The 20584-nt window shown below is 38.9% G+C and overlaps 1 protein-coding gene across 12 annotated transcripts in view; it reads left to right on the top strand.

The window, feature by feature from the left end:
* TANK (TRAF family member associated NFKB activator) overlaps positions 1-20584 on the top strand; it is a 96854-nt gene that overhangs the window by 10605 nt on the left and 65665 nt on the right. For 7 of the 12 annotated variants that reach the window (XM_066232653.1, XM_066232651.1, XM_066232652.1 and 4 more), the window contains exon 1: positions 8764-8890. The exons of 1 other annotated variant lie outside the window; for it this stretch is intronic. The gene's annotated coding sequence lies outside the window, so the exon portion shown is untranslated. Of the gene's footprint in view, positions 1-806; positions 955-8763; positions 8891-9828; positions 9861-13787; positions 13860-14191; positions 14209-20584 lie in introns of those variants that run through there. 4 more of the 12 variants (XM_066232647.1, XM_066232648.1, XM_066232649.1 and 1 more) reach the window with 4 other exon arrangements.

Raw genomic sequence — 20584 nt, 5'->3', positions numbered from 1 at the left:
ACAGACCAAGTAAAACATGAGGGTAACACACTCTAGGATGATAAAACCATATTAGCAAGCACTTAAAAACAAACAAACAAACAAACAAAAAACAAGACAAGGAGCATTTGAAGTATTGAAAGAAGCCCAAAATCACCAAGAGGAAGAGGGAGAATATGAGTCTAGAGAAATAAGAAGACTCATACCATAGAGTTTGGATTTTATCCTAAGGGTAATATGAAACCAAAGAGCAACTTTAGGTGATACAGAAACATAGTAACATTTAAAAAAAAATTTAAGTGAGTAGAGGGGAGATAGATTCCCATATGTGTTCCAACTGGGACCCACCCAGCAACTCCTGTCTGGGGCCAATGCTCGAATCAAGCAACCTATCCTCAGCTTCAGAGGCCAAGCCATCCTCAGTATCTGGGCCAATGCTCAAACCAATTGAGCCACTGGTCGCTTCTCCTGTGTGCCCCAACTGGGGATTGAACCCAGATGTCCAGACACCGGGCAGATGCTCTATCCACTGAGCCAAATGTTCAGGACCTTTTAAAATTTGACAAAAATGAGGAAAACAGTGAAAAGGCTGTTATGTTATATAAGAATTGATGGTGGCTTCAGCAGGGGTGGCAATAAAGACAAAGTGGCTATGAGGCCAGAGTGTGACAATAGGGACACAGAGTACCAGTATATGCATGCAAGAAATAGTGTAGAGGAGTATTTACATGAATTATCTTACTGGGTGATTGAGTAAATGCTGGGAAGTAAGAGTTTTGTATCATTTTTTAAAACTTTTATTTATTTTATTTTTTTATTCATTTTAGAGAGGAGAGAGAGAGAGACAGAGAGAGAGAAGGTGGGGGGAGCTGGAAGCATCAACTCCCTTATGTGCCTTGACCAGGCAAGTCCAGGGTTTTGAACCAGTGACCTCAGCATTTCCAGGTCGACGCTTTATCCACTGCACCACCACAGGTCAGGCCTTGTATCATTTTTATATGATCAATGTTTACTTTCTTCTGTTTACATGAAAAAATAAACATATAATTTTTATTCTACCTGTATTTATTTATCTTTACATTTAAAAAAGCTAAAATAATATATGTTCATTTATCATAGTTATAATGAGGTCCTATCTATCATTTCCTTATTTCCACATTTAAAGTTTTAGAAATGAATAAATTAGGCCCTGGCCAGGTAACTTGATTAGCACATCATCCCGATACACCAAGGTTCCGGATTCAATCCCCCGCAAGGGCACATACAAGAATCAACCAATGCATGCATAAATAAATGGAACAACAAATTGATGTTTTTCTTTCTCTCCCTTCTCTCTTTCTAAAATCAGTAAGTAAAAATTAAAAAAAAAAAAGAATAAATTAGAAATTTTTTTTCCTGCCACCTCTCTTTTACTATTTGAGTTTTTGTTGCTTTAATCAGAAAATTTAGAAAACATTATTATTAAATTATTTATTTATATTTATCTTATATCTTAATATTTTCTTTTAATATTCTCATTATATTTGCAACAAGTTTTTACTTAATCCAATATTTGCATTACTTCAAATATTAAATATTTCTTTTATGTCAGAATTTCACCTTTGGCTTTTAAATTTGATTCTTTTCTTGACCAACTGATTTGTATCATCAATTTTTTCAGAAAATGAGTGGTATATTTCTGAACCTGAAGTATCTAAGAATGTCTTTGCTTTCCCTTCCTATAAGAATGATAACTCGCCTGACCTGTGGTGGCGCAGTGGATAAAGCGTCGACCTGGAAATGCTGAGGTCGCCGGTTCGAAACCCTGGGCTTGCCTGGTCAAGGCACATATGGGAGTTGATGCTTCCAGCTCCTCTCCTCTTCTCTCTCTCACTCTCTATCTGTCTCTGTCTCTCCCTCTCTCCCTCTCCTCACTAAAATAAATTTTAAAAAAAATTTAAAAATTAAAAAAAAAAAAGAATGATAACTTGGGTGGCTATAGACTTTGTAAGTGAAAACTTTCCCAAGCAACTGTGTATGTTATTCTATTCAGCTGCTGACGTTTCATAATGAAGATAAGACAACTTTTCTGTATTTTTCTTCCTTTGCAAGTAATTTGTTTCTTTCTGCTTAAATTCTAGTTACACGTTTTTTCTATACTTTAGATACAGACAGTTTTCCCTCACCCCACCAAGCCTAGAGTAAGGCCTTTCCAATGTGTTTTCAGAGCATCCTACATTTAACCTTATTATAATATTGTAATACTACATTATGTAGTAATTGCCTGCTTCTTATATGTAGGTCAACCACAATAGACATCAAGTTATTTAAGGTGGGAATATGTCTTGGCTTCTTTGTGTCCTTATTAACACATATCAAGTGCTCACAAAAACTTGCTGAATAAATTGATAAATCATTAATATCACATTTTTTATCAGGATAGGTCAAAGTGTTTGGCCTCTTTTCTTTAATATTCTTCAAAACTCATTGAGTCCTCTCTATCTCTGCTTTTGATCAAAGTATTACTTTGGAAAACTTTTAATATATCTTTGTTCGCTATTTCTGTTCCATTGACTCTGATCTCTTCTGAAGAGTTGGAGCACTATCTTTTCACTATTTCATGTCATGGTTCTCATGTATTTGTCCCTTTCATTCACATTTTAATAGAATTTTTTTTAAGCTTTTACTCTAATCATTAATTTAATATTCTGCAATATTGATTACATCCTTGATTACGGTATGTTAAAATAATATTCGAATTTTGCCAATGCATATTCTATGGCCTTAGAACCTTAATTGATTCAACTTTGTTTTTATTTCTCCTTACTTCTTAATTAGGTCTTTCCTTAGTCTAACATCTTGTCTCAGTTCAATATCTTATATTTCAGCTCCTGTTTCATAGAAAATGCAAAGCAGATTCTTTCCATTAGCTTAAGCATCTGATAAACCATTTTCCAAAGTGATCACTTCCTCTGCATTTTGAGGATTCTGTCCTTCTTCATTTATGCAGCATAGTCTTTTTAAAAGGGATGCTTTGTCTTGAATTTATTCATTCTAAGCCTCTTATAGCCTTTACTAATCAGATGTACTGATTTTCTTGATTCTCCTTATTATCTGCCTGATTTCTATTAAGTCCTCAGCTCAGAGACAAGTATATATGCACAGTTACAGCTAAATTTTTGGCCTGAAACTAACAGTTATCCATTTTATCACCACTTATATTGGGTTGTGGTGAGATCCCATATCCTTATTGCTTAGTTATTTCACTATGAAGAAACAAATTCCTAATTAATCAGAAACAATTACTAGTCTTTTCCTTGAAAGGAACCATATATAAAAAATTAAACTCCCAGTGAGAGTCAAACAAACAGCTCTGTCTGCCCAGCCCCTTTCATTGTTGGCTTCACATATCCTTAAATATGGAGTATCAGATATCTCCACTCCCCTTGGGATCATGTTGAAATAATCAAAACCATAGATGACAGAGAGAAGTACTAAGGGGGAATACTGGGGCAAGGAAGTATAAAATATTTCTTGTGGTAACACATAGTACTGGAGTTACTGTCAATTCATTCACAGGTGCCATGAGGCAGATAGGTTTCTTATGTCCTTCAGGCCAGCGGAAATTGTCACTGAACAACAAAGTGCATGTCCATTTCAGCCCTACTGTTTTTATAAATGGTGGGAAATCCTGTCAAAGTTTGTCATGAGGATGCTTGTCAGCAGGGTTACTACACTTTTGATGCCTTCTGTGACTTATAAAAGGCACCCCTCTTGGGATAATTCAAGCCCAATGGGGCAAGTGAGCACCTCTGTCAAGTGAGTACCCTGAACGGGCACAGAGGCTCAGTCATACACACTAGCCCTGGTTATCAAAACTGCTTTACAATGCTGTTATGAGTTTGCTTACTTTTCTGATTTTTTTCATTTCGTTTAGAGAGTCTGAGACACAAAGAGCTAATCCAGCTATTATCTTAAATCAGAAGTCAACCAGATTCTATTAATAGTGATGTTTCATATCAAAGATTTGAGTTAAATCATTGTTTACCTGACATTCCAAGTTGTAATATTTATACTGGCAGCTTCCCTTGTCCCTAGATTTATATTCAGAATGCTCAATAAAATATTAAGCATTTTTGAAAATAGCTCCTAAAATATTTTTAATAATTCTACACTTATCAGTTTTATCCCACCATACCCCACAGCACTGTTTGCTAATATAAGGTATATAATAATATGAGTAAAGAAAAATTGGAGTAAAATTTAGTCATTTATTTAAAAGGTTATTTCTCAAATAAGTATCTCAATGCAATTCTTATCCTTAATAAAATATATTGTATGTCAATTATAAAAAAACTCATTATCATTATAGAAGAAGAGAACTGTTTTAGACTGTTTTAGGACAGAACACATCCATCTAACCCAGCATTCATGTTTTACACATCAGAAATGTATGCAGCCACTAATCTTCATAACTACAACATCATAGAAGTAGGAAGAGAGAAAAATATGTTTCAGAAATCTGTATGTTTAATTTTCCTCTTTATTCAAAGTTTTTAGCACTTCCATATTTCAAAATGTTTATGCATTCAGTTTTAGGTTTTAAGTGTATTATTAAGTTCTACTACTTCAATTAGAAATTATCAAGCATCTCCTTCAATTTTCTTCAACCAGTGCTGAATAAGTAGGATTTCATTAAAATTAAATTTTTCTGCTCAGTATAAGACACTGTTAAGAGAATGAAAAGACAAGCCACAGACTGAGAGAAAATATTTGCAAAAGATACATCTGAATTCCAAAATACACAAAAATCTCTTAAAATTCAACAATAAGAAAACACACCAACCCAAGTTTAAAATGTGCCAAGAACCTTAACAGATATCTCACTAAAGAAGACATTCCAATGGCAAATAACCATATGGAAAGATGTTCTACATTATATGTCAGAGAAATGAAAATAAAAATACTACATACCTATTAGAATGACCAAAATCTGGAACACTGCTAACAACAAATACTGACAAGGATGTGGAGCAACAGAAATTCTCATGCATTATTGGTGTGAATGTTAAATTTTACAACCACTTTGGAAAACAGTTTGACAGCTTTTTACAAAACTAAACATATTCTTACCATACAATCCAACAATCATGCTCCTTGGGATTTACCCAAAGAACTAGAAAACTTAAGTTCACACAGTAACCTGCACCCTAATCTTTATACCAGTTTTATTCATAATTGTCAAAACTGGGAAGCAACCAAGGTTTCCTTTAGTAGGTGAGTGGTATATCCAGACAATGAAATATTACTCAGTGCTAAAGAGCTATGTAGCCATGAAAAAATATGGAGGAACTCAAATGCATATTATTCAGTGAAAGAAGACAATCTGAAAAGTCTACATATTGTGTAATTTCAACTATGTGACATTCTAGGAAAGACAAAATTATAAAACATTAAAAAGATCAGTGTTTGCCAAGGATTGAGAGGAGAGAGAAAACAGGTAGAGCACAGAGGATTTTTAGGACAGTGAAATTATTCTAATATAGTATGATATAATAATGAGTATATATCACTATACATCTGTCCAAACTCATAGGAATACATGCATGTAAAACACCAAGAGTGAAACTCAATGTGAACTATGGACTTTGAATGATAATGATATGTCAATGTAAGTTCATCGATTGTGACAAATATACTACTCTGGTAGAAGATGTTAATAATGGAAGTGGCTGTGCATGTGTCGATGTAGGGAGTATATGGAAAATCTTGTACCTTCCTTTCAATTTTGATGTGAACCTACAACTTCTAAAAGAATAAGTTATTTTATAAAAGTTTTCTATTGTTACATTTAACACTATTACTTATTACAAGAAAACTGTACAGCTGGTCAGAATGTTATATACAAGAAGTTTCTGTTTGTTTTTATGTTTATTTTTGTTTTTGTTGTTTTGTTTTGATTTTGTATTTTTCTGAAGTGAGAAGCAAGGAGACAGAGAGACAGTCTCCCACATGTGCCTGACCGGGATCCATCCGGTTAGCCCACCAGGGGGCGATGCTCTGCCCATCTGGGGCATTGCTCCCCTGCAACCGGAGCCATTCTAACGTCTGAGTCAAGGCCATGGAGCCATCCTCAGGGCCCAGGCCAACTTTGCTCCAGTGGAGCCTTGGCTGAGGAAGGGGAAGAGAGAGACAGAGAGGAAGGAGAGGGGGAAGGGTGGAGAAGCAGGTGGGTGCTTCTCCTGTGTGCCCTGACTGGGAATTGAACCCGGGTCCTCCGCACACCAGGCCAACGCTCTACCACTGAGCCAACCGGCCAGGACCTGTTTATTTTTTTTAAAGGTTTTTCAAACTATGTCTTGTTTTTGACTTTTAAAGGTGAGCGCAACATTTTAAAATGTACTGCAACTGGCAAGTTTTTAAATTCTTGGACTTATTGGTTTAAGTAAAGAAAGGCAAACATCCATGATTCAGGAGTGTAGGGAGAAGTTGAGGCAGCTAGCACCTGATCCTCCTGCTCTAACAGAAAAGATTCTATCACAGGAGGAATAAGATGCTGGATTACCTTGGGTAGATAGTAGCTTCTAAGTTATATGGACCATATGACCAGGAAAAAGGGGGAGCTCAAGCACTTCAGAGATCAGCTTTAAATCTTCAAGATAAAGAAAAAATCATGAGCTGAAAACCTGTTCAGGCATGGCTGGTCAAGATCATTAGGACAGGAGAGTTCATGCCTTAGAAAAATTTGTCAAGTCTATGGATATAAAATTATGTTCTAGAGTAGGCTGGTATTCCTGATCATTTTTCCTTGGCTATCAGATTGCCACTTCAGCGTTCTTAGTATGCTTGTGTTTGGTGGTTAGGTGTTTCCCAAATACCATTAATCCACGTCAAATATATGCAAAAGCAGTGAGAGTTTTTTTCTGTTTTTGTTGTTTTTTTGTATTTTTCTGAAGCTGGAAACTGGGAGAGACAGTCAGACAGACTCCTGCATGCGCCTGACCGGGGTCCACCCGGCACGCCCACCAGGGGCGATGCTCTGCCCACCAGGGGCGATGCTCTGCCCCTCCGGGGCGTCGCTCTGCCGCGACCAGAGCCACTCTAGCGCCTGGGGCAGAGGCCAAGGAGCCATCCCCAGCGCCCGGGCCATCCTTGCTCCAATGGAGCCTTGGCTGCGGGAGGGGAAGAGAGAGACAGAGAGGAAGGAGGGGGGGGGGTGTGGAGAAGCAAATGAGCGCTTCTCCCATGTGCCCTGGCCGGGAATCGAACCCAAGTACCCCGCACGCCAGGCCGACGCTCTACCGCTAAGCCAACCGGCCAGGGCCTCTCCCTTTCTATCTGTCTGTCTCTCTGTGCTAGAAAAAAAACCCAACAAATTAAGTTTCATTAGTGTTGGTCAAATAAATTTTTAAATATGATATATGTTTGTTTATAGTTTGGTGGGCAGGCTGTAAGCAGGCAGGGTGGTTATAACCTACGGCAGGGGTCCCCAAACTTTTTACACAGGGGGCCAGTTCACTGTCCCTCAGACCATTGGAGGGCCGGACTATAAAAAAAAACTATGAACAAATCCCTATGCACACTGCACATATCTTATTTTAAAGTAAAAAAACAAAACGGGAACAAATATAACATTTAAAATAAAGAACAAGTAAATTTAAATCAACAAACTGACCAGTATTTCAATGAGAACTATGCTCCTCTCACTGACCACCAATGAAAGAGGTGCCCCTTCCGGAAGTGCGGTGGGGGCCAGATAAATGGCCTCAGGGGGCTGCATGTGGCCCGCGGGCCTAGTTTGGGGACCCCTGGCCTAAGGCTTAGTTTTAAGACTAAGCTTTCCCCACACCCTTGACTGATTGCATGATGTGGGGTGGTACACTCCCATGGAGAAATCCCATTATACCTCAGATAAGTGACTTTATATCAGAGACTTCCTTGTTTGTATATTGGATTAAAGGTTTTGATTTCTACACTATAAAGTGGGGCAGACCGGGAGCTTGCTCTCTCAGTTCCCGATATCAGCATTAGAGAGGAGGGTAGAGAAAGGAGAACAGAGAAAGGCCACGTGGAGGAGGCCAGGAGAAGCAGCCAAGATGGCAGAATGCTGAAGGAGAAGCCAGTTTGTGCAGAAAGAAGGAGTTGGGGAACAGAGGTGAATAAGACTGGTGAGCTAGAAACTTTTGATTCTAGGAAACTCAGATAAGTCAGTGGTTTTGGGAGCCCTGAATGGAAAGGAAAGTTTTCCCACTGTATGTATTTCTTGCTCACGGGGTACAAGCTAGGATTAAAGCTAATGGCCCACCAGTTCTTGGCTCCATTGTTTCATTACCAACTGTCCAAATCTAATGAGAACTTGCATGGGCCAGGCGGCTGTGATGGTGGCCATGGCTACTACTGGCTTTACAATATTACTAGTTGCGGGAAAAGCAAATATGTATGTGTGTGTAGTGTTTTTCAGTGTGTGGACGTTAATCATATTCACATGAGTGTCTGTGGTAAATACAGGTTCCTGAGCTTTGACCATTTGGTCTGAATTCTAGGAATCTCTATGGGAGTGTTAGAATCTACACTGTTAATAAGCCTATCAGGTGATTCTGGGTATGCTAACTCACATACAAGCGTAATTTTACAACTCATTATTTACTGTTCATTAAAACTTGAGCCAAGACCCTCAAGTAACCTTCTGCTTGACACTGGACGCCTTTCACAGCAGCTGATCTTTGTGGTAGGAGGGGCGGGGCTTCTCCGGGCGGGGCTTTGTGGGCGTGCCGGGAGGGGCCGGGTGGCCCCGCCGGGTGGAAGGTGATGAGTTAATGGCTCCGCGCAGGCGCTGGCCTCTGAACTGGAACGGAAAACAACTTCCGGTTGCAGTCACTCCGCGGGGCGCCGCCGATCGAGGCGTGAAAGATCGGCTCGGAATCTCTTAACTGTGAGTAGGAAACTTCTTTAGCGAGTGTGCCCGAATCTGTGGAGCACGGCGACTGAGAACTTGTGCGAGTGACAGGGATACGCTGCAGTGTGGGCGGCGCAGGGAGAGAAGCCGAGTGGCTGCGGAGACAACCAAGTCTCAGAATGGGGAGGGACTTTGTGCGACACACACCACCGGAGTCTACGTTCCGGAGTGAGCGGGAGGGGCTTTCCGGGCCCGCGACGTCCGCGCAGCCGCGGGGTCCCCGCCGCGACGTTGCGGGGGAGGGTCCTGTAGTTTCCACGCTGACTTGGCTGGGAACCCGGGGAGGCGGGGCTTGGGGTGTCAGTCAGGGTGAGCGGTGCAGCCGTCGGGCAAGCGGGCTTCTTCCGGACAGGAGCTGCCTTCCAGAAGCCAGTGTTAGCGTGGTTACGCCTTCGAAAACTTTTTAATAGAATCTTTGTGTCGTTTTCCCAAGGTTGTTGCACAATTCGGTTCTCTGCTTGCCTGTGCGGTGTCATCATAGGCTTGTCAGTGAGAGGTTGGGTAACTTTCCCGAGGGGCCACGGGGGGCGGGCGGAGGAATGGGTGGTCGAGGTGGAAAGATTAAGAGCAAACCCTGCGGGTACTGGGAACCCAGGCGTTTGGTCAAGTCCCCACCCCCGGTGTAAACTGACAGCAAGGAGTTAGTTACCTGTAAAAACCTGTGCTTGTCCAAAAGTGAAGAAAGGGGAAGATACCCAAGCCAAAGAGAAGTTGTGTCTCTCATTGTTATGCTGTAACAAGCAAAAAATAGAGCAACTATTGCTGTGTAAAGTGTCATTTATTTCCGATGCTTTTAACAAAGTTAGCATAAGGGAGAAATGTGCTTTCTCTTTTGAGACGGGAGGAAAACCCTAAAATGATGCAACCGTGTATAAAGCAGAAAATGAAACTCCTCTTCCTACCCCCAACCATAGGTGTTCCAAGGCGTTGCATATATCTCTTATGGGTACGTAAACATGTTATTTCACTTTCTTATGAAAATGAGGTTATATATGCATACTTTTATTATCTGTTTTATCAGACAAAAAGTATATTTTCTTACGTATGAGATGCTCCCATGTATAAGACACACCTTAATTTGGGGGCCCAAAATTTGAAAAAAAAATGTATTACATAAAGTTATTGAACTCGACCTACCTGTGGTGGTGCAGTGGATAAAGCATCGACCTGGAATGCTGACGTTTCCAGTTTGAAACCCTGGGCTTGTCTGGTCAAGACACATATAGAAGTTGAAGTTTCCTGCTCCTCCCTTCTCTCTCTCTCTCTCTCTCTCTCTCTCTCCCCCCTTTTTCTCCTCTCTCTCCTCTCTAAAGTTAATAAAGTCTTTTTAAAAAAAGTTATTGAACTCAAGTTTTATTCATCATAAAATTCATACAACTCCTCACCACTGTCAAAACTCCCATCCATTAGCTTGTCCTCATCAGTGTCAGATGACGAATCACTGTCTTCATATGTTGCCTCGTCCTCAGTTCCATCTATATCATTTGAAATGCCACACTTCCACAACTACTGTATCAGGTGCACCCAATTTTTAGATCCCAAGTTTTTCGGTAAAAGGCGCATCTTATACATGGGGAAATACAGTACGTGGTAGAAGTCATGCCCTATGTAATGCTACTTAACATCAGCATGACTTTCCTTTGGGTGTACCATAACCTAGTTAACCATCTTGTAAAATGGCCCATCCCTGTATTTGGCCCTTATTCTTCAAAATTACATTTTATTAGGATACAGATCTAGTAATCCTTTGTGAAACATCTGGCAAATATTTTCAAGAACAATCAGTCTTTTGGTTTTAAAATGCCCAGGTTTTGTATTGCTTAATATGGTCCCCATTTTAAAATTAAAATATTTTTTACATTGTTAATTTTTATAGTTTTTATGCTCACTCATTAAAACATCTGAAAGTTATTTTTGTATATTGTTTAAGATAGATATTTAGCCATTTTTTCTGAAATCATTTGTTGAAATCAATTCCTTTTTCCAATTGATTAGAAATAATACTGCCTTAAAATAGTAAAAATGTATACATGGGTCTTTTTTTCCGCCTTATTATTCTGTTGCTTTTTATTATTATTATTTGTCTGTTTCTATACAATGTCTTTGGTAATGGCATTATTTTAGTAATTCATAAAGCAAGCCCCTCTTCATTTGTCTTTTTAAAGTTTTCTAGACTATTTTTGAACTTTTAATAAAATTTAAAGATATGTTTCATTAAAATAATCTTATTGAGGGATTAGCTGTTTTTAATTACCAATACATTCTATTTATCATGGAAGTGTCTTTACTGTTTCTGACTTACTAGGATTTTTGCAGAGAATGGATTTTGGGTTGTGTCCAAAGTCTTTTTATTTTATTTTATTTTTTTGTCGGTTCGTATTGGCTAGCACTTAGCAATTTTAAATAATAGATGTTGACTGTTCATTTGATTTATATATTTCTTGTTCTTAAGATGATGGCTTTTCATTACTACTTAACATTTTTTTCAGGACTGGAAGTTGAATTTTATCAAATTTTTGTTATCTGTTGTGACCTATCATGTGCTTTTCTTATTTGACTTATTAGGACGGTAAATTATTTTTAGTAGATTTCCAGTTTATGAACCAAGCTTTACTTGGTCATGGTGTAACACTTAAGCATATAGGTTTTTTTTGTAACAGTTTTATTTTAAATCAGTAATTGAGTTTCAGCTGTAGTCTTCTTTTTCTATGTTATCTTTGCTAAAGTTTGATATCAAGGGTATGCTCGTTTCCTTTAAAAAACTGCAAATTCTTTCTTTCTCTGCTTTGAAGTAGTGTAGATAGCATAAGGGCTCTCTGTCCTTTGAACATCTGAAAGAATTCACTCATGAAATCATCTTGGCCTGAAAGTACATTGTTCTTGAAACAGTGACAGTATTTATCATAAAGGTCCAGAACTTTAAAAAACAAACAAAAACTCCTTAAAATAAATGAAAGGGTCTAAAACACCAATGTTGAGAACAAAGAATTGCTGTACTGGTCCCCACCCCCTTTTTTATAGTCAAGAAGAATGCTCTAGGAATACTGAGGCTGATAGTAAAATGTAGTACTTCTCTTTCTTGTCTCTATTCCAGTTATAGTAGAAAAGAAAAGGTATTGCTTCTACATGGGTAAGTTCTTCTATGCCTGGGAAGAAACAAAGAGTGAAACTCAATTAGAAGAGTGGCAGTTTCAGTTTGTTGTCATTAGCTTCCCATTTTTGCTGGGAAATTTCTTCCTTTAGAGGTAATAACCAAGCTGACATTCTACTGTAGGCAGAACCCATAGTGTGGTTTCAAATGAGTGGGTGAGAAGATGCACAAGCTTAGCATGGTTGTTCTTATTTAAATATGAAATGGAAATCATTCTCACAGTACAGGTATGTGTGTGGTGTGTACACACATAGAACAGGGCTGGCTTCTAAGCAATATAAACCATCTAATCAAAGCCCACCTTTTTATTCAACTGTTTACTATTAATATGTGGATAGTAATGTATTATGTAATCTTTGGTAGAGTCATTAACTTTTTTTGTTTTGTTTCTTGTTTTGTGACAAGAGACAGAGAGGGACAGATAGGGACAGACAGAAAGAACGGAGAGAGATGAGAAGCATCAGTTCTTCATTACAGCACCTTAGTTGTTCATTGATTGCTTTCTCATATCTGCCTTGATGTGGGGGGGGGGCTACAGCAGACTGACCCCTTGCTCAAGCTGACGACCTCGGGGTTTTGAACCTGGGTCCTCTGCATCCCAGTCCGACGCTCTATTCACTGTGCCACCACGTGGTCAGGCTAGTCATTAACTTTTATAAATGATTATTTTAAATACTTTTTCATTACTTTCAAGGATATGACCTTATACAGGTAATGTGAATTAGCAATGTGCATTTATGAACTATGGAAAATACTTCAAGACACTCATAAGTGTTTTGTACAGAGTGATGCAGGTGTTGTGTGAATGGTTGGATATTTGAGTATTTTAATTGATCATCTATAATCTAGAAAAAATAATTATTGACATGATTTGAAGGTGTTCTTTATAACAAAGACTGCATGTTTTTAAAACCATGCTATTGTCCAAAAGAAAGTAGTAAATGAAAATAGATAGCTTATTGATATAAAACTTCACTATTTTAATGTGATGCATTAGCTAATTAGCTGTTCAACTGCTATTTATCCATTTTATTTTCTAACACTTTATAAGCATGAATATTACTGTTTTATTTTAACTCCTTTGTATTTAATTAAATTAAGCCAGGTTTTAGTTTCTATTTCCTGTGGGATTTTTGCTGGGGCTGCCATTTCTCCCCTGCGGTCTCCTATTCTTGCTGATTTGGTTTTCAGTCGGGGAAAGAGGAGACAATTATATAGAATAAGCAACAGAAATCTCTTTCTAGTTCAGGATCAAGATTCTGAGTGATCTTCAAAAAAAAGATACCATAATAGAAAATATGAAATAAACTGCCTTGTGGGTGGGTGGCTAATTAGTGTACAAAGTTTTTTTTAACTAGGTGCAATACTTGACAATTGTTCAAAAGAGTTGAGGGTTGGAACAGGCAGTGGTACCACGTGCTTTGCAACTGAAAATAAGTCTTTGAGACCTATATAATACATGTGTCATAGTTTTCCGATACATAGTCTATAAAAACACTTTTTTATTAATTGTGGTAAAGTACATGTACATGAAGTTCACCATCTTTACTATTTTTAAGTGTATAGTTTAGTAGTGTTGAATGTATTCACTGTTATGCAGCCAAGAAAAACATTTCTTAAGGGACTTATTTTTTTAAGAAAAAGAGTTTGGGAACTAAGTAATGATAATTGTTTCATGTGGAAAATGTCCTGTATAATACTGAGTTTTCTTTTACCTTCAGAAATATACTTTCTGCGCTTGACCAGGCAGTGGTGCAGTGGATAGAGCTTTGGACTGGGAAGCTGAGGACTCAGGTTCGAACCCCTGAGGTCTCTGGCTTGAGTGCAGGCTCATCCGGCTTCAACATGGGCTCACCAGCTTGAGCACAGGGTCGCTGGTTTGAGCGTGGGGTCATAGACATGACCCCATGGTCACTGGCTTGAGCCCAAAAGTTGCTGGCTTGAAGCCCAAGGGTGCTGGCTTGAGCAAGGAGTCACTTGCTCTGCTGGAGACCCTGGGTCAAGGCATATATGGGAAAGGAATCGACAACTAAGATGCCACACTGAAGAATCAATGCTTCTCATCTCTCTCCCTTCCTGACTGTCTGTCCCTCTCTGTGTCTCTGTCATAAAAAAGAAAAAAAAGAAATATATTTCTGCAATGGTAATTATCAGCCCTAAACTATGGGAGTAAATAGTTTGAGCACCTATGAGCTGCGATAACTTTCACTTACCACCAATACTTTTCCTTTGCAGAAAGGAGGGGTCTATTGAAAATAGGTTAACAATGAAAGCAAAGCCTGTCTTTCAAGTCAGTGCCATAAGGAAATACTGGAATTTGAGTGAACTAAAAAAAAAAAAAAAAAATGTCTCGTGTGTTCCATTTTGATGGTTACTTAGTAAGTTAAAGTTAAAGAATCCTTGAAATACTTGTGTGGAGTGAGGTATGGAGAATTGTTCCCTTGAGTGGCAGAACAATCAATAAGGTAATTTTACTATGGAGAGTGACTTGCTAAAAGGACAGAAATCAGGGAGTCAGTTCTTTTCAAAATAATATATTAGTTAAAAGTACTTGAAGAAAATCAACTGTTATTGTGGGCTATTAAAATGGTTTTACTATTCATAGCCACTTCTGTGTAGCATTTCATGACTTCATTTATTTGCTGTCCCTAAATTAGAAATGCCTTTCCTTTGTTATTGTGGTTTCTCAACCTTTTTGAATCCATATTTCTTTTCTGATAAACATTGAAATCTCACAAATATTAAATTATATATGCTCCTGCTTCCCACAGAGTCCTGTCTTACACCTCATACAGAATATAAACTTTCTCTTGTAGTTCCACTGTTCAAAAATATTCTGCAGAGCCTACTTTATATGATTTATGAAAACAGATTTTTAATATTTAATAGACATCTATAAGTTGTATATCCCACCCCATCTCCAGATTCTAACATGGCACCTGCTCAGAGGAGAGGATAACCCTTCCCTAACTAAGCAGGCTAATGGGGCAATGCCATGGTTACATTTACCTCAGAGGGATAGAGCACCACATGCCCAGTTTGTCTTTCAGTGTTACATTGTTTAGTTGTGTAGTTCAACCCACAGACTGTGATAAATAGTCTGAAAGAAAGTACAACTGGAGGAAAAAGGAAGTGAGGCAGAGCTGAGACTCATGGGTGTGGTCTCTGTCTAGCTGTTAAGTCTTAATTCTCAGAAGATCGCACAGAAAATTTCGCCAACTGCTATTATCCAGCAAAGTGGAGAACATGGTCTAGGGAGCTTTCAGTTAGGTCAGTGAGATTGTCTTACCTTCCTTGTTTATTCCGATGCAGTTAGCCAACCATCTATGGAAAAAATACAAAATCCAGATTCTAACAAGGCTGAATCTTCTACTAGTTCAGCTGTCCAATTGGGACGCAGTAACAGTATAGTGCAGTGTGCTATGGGTATGTCCATAACTGAAGCACAAGTTTACATGACCAAAGTTTACAACATGGAAAGCAAGGCTAGAAATGCAAGCTGTCATTTTGAGAATTGGCTGCTTGTGCCATGGAGCTCTCTTAAATGCGAAATGATTATAAATAAATGTTTTGAGTGACAATTGTCATCCATTTCCTGTCTTCAAATAAGGAAAACACACCTACTTTTGAGTGTCTTTAAAGGGTTACCTTAACGATCCTAAGACAGAGGATATTTTTTCATTTATGTGTATGTACTACATTCTTGACTTATTTTCTGCTTTTTGCTTCTGATGCTTTTTGTGGGTAAGGAGACCAATAGAACTAAGATATAGAAAAGATTATTCACCTCATTGTTTGCTTGGGTAGCAACTTTTCTGTAAGAGAAGGGAACTCTTACTATTCATATCCCAAGGGGTTGGGAAAACAGGTGACTTTTTTTCTAGGGCAGAGTGAAAGAGATAGCAGTTTCTTAAGGTAATTTATTTCCTCCATCCTGAAACTGCTGTAGATTTAAACAGGCTTCTCACCACAAGTGAACACTTGCAAAAACACTTTGAATAGTCTTAGCAGTGGGGGAACCCAGCAGAGGGACCTTTACTATTTCCTAACTCACGCATGCTCATCTACCACCCCTCAAAAAGTACACCTTACTAAAGAATTATAAATCATTCAAGGGTGAGGGGTGGTGCGAATGTACCTTTAAGCCTGTGTTTCTTTTCAACCTTGAAGTGTGTGTGTGTGTGTGTGTGTGTGTGTGTGTGTAAATAAAGTTGAGCTGCTCTGGTTGAACTGGGGTGCTAGTGGTGGAACATTTTTGGCTCACACAGCCCCAGCCTCCATGGAGCTCCATAGCACTGCTACTTACCTTATTACTTTACTTATTCAGGATTTGTTACTTATCATCTGACAGCACAATACTGAGTGCCAAACACGATGAACTTGAGATATTTTACCTATAAAATAAGAAAAGTTCATTTAAAAAGGAGAAAGGAGGCTAGGGAGGAATTAAGAGTACCACTTCAGAAGATTCAACATCCATGTAGTAGGAGTCCCAGAAAGGAATACAGGACTGAAATTACCCCCAAAATATAATTCAGGAATATTTCCAAGAACTGAAGGACAGACTTCCAGAAGGGTTAAGTACAAAATCAGGAATCAGAATGGCTCTGTATTTCAACAGAAACAAATGGAAGCTAGAAGGGAGTTTTCCAAATTCTGAGGAATAATTACTTCCGATATAGAACTTTTAACCTGGAAAACTATTGGTTAAATCTGAGGGTGGGGTAAAGATATTTTCAGTTATGCACTGTTTCAAAAACATTTACTTCACAAACACTTTCTCAGGAAGCTACTGGAGGGTTAACTCCTCCAAATGGACAAGTGAACTACAAAGATGAAGATTTGGGATACTGAAAATGAGGGGTTCAGCTAGAGAGATGAACAAAGGGAATCCTCAAATTCAAAGTGAAAGAAGGTCTCAAGATGAAGGCTTTCCTTTAGACGTGGAGATGAACAAGTCTAGACTGGAGCAAGTCAGCTGAAGGAGAAATTCTTCTGAGAAGATGAAATTAATACAATAACAAGAGTCTGAATGAATTGAGGAGTTGTATTAGTGATAGCAAGAAATATTGCAAAAGAGAAGGCTTTTAGGGGGAAAAGTTTTTCAGAAAAGGAAAAAGGGGCATAGTGTAAGGGTGGGCAAAAGTAAATTTACAGTTGTAATAGAGATACATAATACAATAATAAATAGTATAAGAATGTCCGTTCCACATATTCACAACTCTAGATATACTTTTTTTTGCTCACCTCTATATTAAATGACTTAGCAGTGAGTACCATTACATACTCTAGTTGCAAGAAAGTAAAAGCTGAATGCTACTCTAACCAAAAAGAACAGGAAGGATATAAAGTGGGGAAGGGGGTTGTTAAAGAGAGCTTAATCCTTCTTTTGCATAGTGGGAAGATAAGTAAAACTGAAAATTAATAGTGCAATATAGCATGCTATTTAAGAGTATAGAAAGATTGAAGCAAAAGAGCTGAAAATTGTTGCCAAGGTGAAGCAGAAAATGGGGAGAGGATTTTTAAAATTAATTTTAAATATATTAAAAATATAGACACATATCTTTTATTTAAACAAATAAATAAATAAAGCCCTGGCCAGATAGCTCGATTGATTATAGCTATTGAAGCACAGCAGTTGCTGGTTCTATCCCTGGCCAGGGCACATGCAGGAGCAGCTCAATGTCTCTCTCTCTCTCTCTCCCCCTCCCTCCCTCCCTCTCCCCCTCCCCCTTCCTCTTTTGCTGAAATCAATAAATAAACATTTTTAAATTAAAAACTAAATTAGGGTGGAAAGAACTGGAGAGATTGGATTTTACAACAGAGAGACCTCAATTTATCTGGGACTTCTATTTTCTAATTCTGTAACCTTAGTCAATGTATTTAAAGTTTTGAAGTACTGTTTCTTTATCTAGAATGGGAAGATAATGTATGCTCCTGCAGAGGGAAGATTAAAATAAAGTAGTTTATGTAAAACATCGAGCAAGTAATATTACTTCAATAGCTGTCCATTCCTACCTCTGTCCCTAGTGTTTCTCATAAGAAAATAGGGAACTGCCTTCTTCATTGTTGGGATGCTTGCCATTCAAACACAAGACTTAGATTGTCCTTCTTTTCCATGGCTGTGTGCCTCTTTGGAATTGAGGGCATGTCATTGGGATCTATGTTTGTTTGTTTCTTTCTTGTCTTTCTTTCTTTCTTTTTTTCGTGACAAAGACAGAGAGAGACAGAGAGAAAGACAGGGACAGACACAGGAAGGGAGAGAGATGAGAAGCAGCAATTCTTTGTTGCAGCACCTCAGTTGTTTATTGATTGCTTTCTCATATGTGCCTTGATAGGGGGGATGGGGGACTACAGCAGAGTGAGTGACCCCTTGCTCAAGTCAGCGACCATGGGGTCATGTCTAGGATCCCACACTCAAGCCAGCACCCCTTTGCTCAAGCTAGTAAGCTCACGCTCACACTGGATGTGCTGGCACTCAAGCCGGAGACCTCGGGGTTTCGAACCTTGGTCCTCTGCATCTTAGTCCAACACTCTATCCACTGTGCCACCGCCTGATCAGACATGTGTTCTTTAACTATCTGTAGGTAGTTTGAGAATTTAAATAGAATTGAGATTAGACTATTGTTAGGGGAAGCATCATGTTAAAAAGGCCACTGCTGCCCTGGTCGGTTGGCTCAGCGGTAGAGCGTCAGCCTGGCGTGCGGGGGACCCGGGTTCGATTCCTGGCCAGGGCACATAGGAGAAGCGCCCATTTGCTTCTCCACCCCCCCACCTCCTTCCTCTCTGTCTCTCTCTTCCCCTCCCGCAGCCAAGGCTCCATTGGAGCAAAGATGGCCCGGGCGCTGGGGAGGACTCCTTGGCCTCTGCCCCAGGCGCTAGAGTGGCTCTGGTCGCGGCAGAGCGATGCCCCGGAGGGGCAGAGCATCCCCCCTGGTGGGCAGAGCGTCACCCCCTGGTGGGCGTGCCGGGTGGATCCCGGTCGGGCGCCTGCGGGAGTCTGTCTGTCTCTCCCGATTTCCAGCTTCAGAAAAATACAAAAAAAATAAATAAATAAAAATAAAATTTTAAAAAAAAGAAATTTTAGGGTCCTATCTTAGGAGTTCTCAATAGTTAGAATGATATATATAGTGTGTTGCATGGTATAAAAATAGTATATCTGGCTTTCAATTTTTATAATAGTAATACATTTAAAATCATACCCTAAACATCTTGGGAAGGACTGGAAATGGAGATCTGGAAGTCTTTGAAACCTTATTTATTTTCTTAATGGCATTCTGACAATTATTTCTTGCAAAACAGGTTGTAACTTGCAAACATTTGCCCAACAGCCTGTAGGTGTCCTCAGGGAAATTAAAAGCAGGGGCATGAGGGGCTGTAGAGTCCTCTGCCAGTGGCTAAGAGGACACAGTACAGCTTTATAATTATGTAGGCTTTTGCCTGTTCCCATTTATCATCAGTAATAGCCTCAAGGCTAAATGACTGCTCAGCAATTTAAACTGTGATTTAAGAGAAAACAAGCCTTTTAGTGAAAAGGTCCTCTCACTGTCTCCTGAAGTTAACTCTTTTTGTAGAAGAGTTCTCTCCTTTTATAATGGTTTTGTTATTACAGCAATAACTTAAGAGATGCTGGAGAGGCCCCTAAAATCTGCTGACTCTAGATATTTTAACCACTTTTTTAAAAATAACTTTGTCCTTTATGAATTGAATGCAGCATGTGACATCTCTTACATTACTGTCTTCTATTTAGGATTGCTTCTTCAAATTATTACTTGAAGGTGTCTTTTTCCCCAAATTTTTCTGGTTAAGACTAGATTATAGGTACAGTGTTCTACTCTTGTGAAAGATAATTAGTAATATTATTTTATTGTCATAAATTTGGTAGAATGGAAAAGAAAGACTTTAGAAAAATTACACATTCAAACATGCTACGAGAGTTTTTTCCTCTTACTTAATAGGATGTACAGATTAACCGAAATAGCATCTACCAATTTGGCTAATGGTCTATATGAGACAGCAGACTTTACTAAAACACCTTTCTAGTTTATGCATTACCTAGTTTTCCTTCTGATGTCATACAAATAATAAGTGAGCCTATTCTCTTTTTTGGTTTATATTTAGAAGGAAAGAAGTGTTCATCTTGTGACAGAAAGTGGGATAATAATGGGTACTGTTTCTTTCTCTGTGCTATTTTCTTTTGAAAAATGTTGTGGTTTCCTGCGGTGAAAAAAAGTATTTTGGCCCTGGCCAGTTGGTTCAGCAGTAGAGCATCAGCCCAGCATGTGGAAGTCCCGGGTTCAATTCCTAGTCAGGGCACATGGGAGAAGTGCCCATCTGCTTCTCCACCCTTCCCCTCCCCTTTCTCTCTCTCTCTCTCTTTTCCCCTCCTGCAGCATGGCTCCAAATGTCAAGCAAGTTGGCCTCAGGCACTGAGGATGGCTCCCATGGCCTCTCTCCTCAGGTACTGAAATAGCTCAGTTGCTGAGCAATGGAGCTGTGGCTCCAGCTGCTCAGAGCAT

This window comes from Saccopteryx bilineata, chromosome 5 (genome assembly GCF_036850765.1).
Source record: "Saccopteryx bilineata isolate mSacBil1 chromosome 5, mSacBil1_pri_phased_curated, whole genome shotgun sequence".
NCBI lineage: Eukaryota > Metazoa > Chordata > Mammalia > Chiroptera > Emballonuridae > Saccopteryx > Saccopteryx bilineata.
Note: the sequence above shows the minus strand (reverse complement) of the source record. Positions and strands in the feature narration are given on the sequence as shown.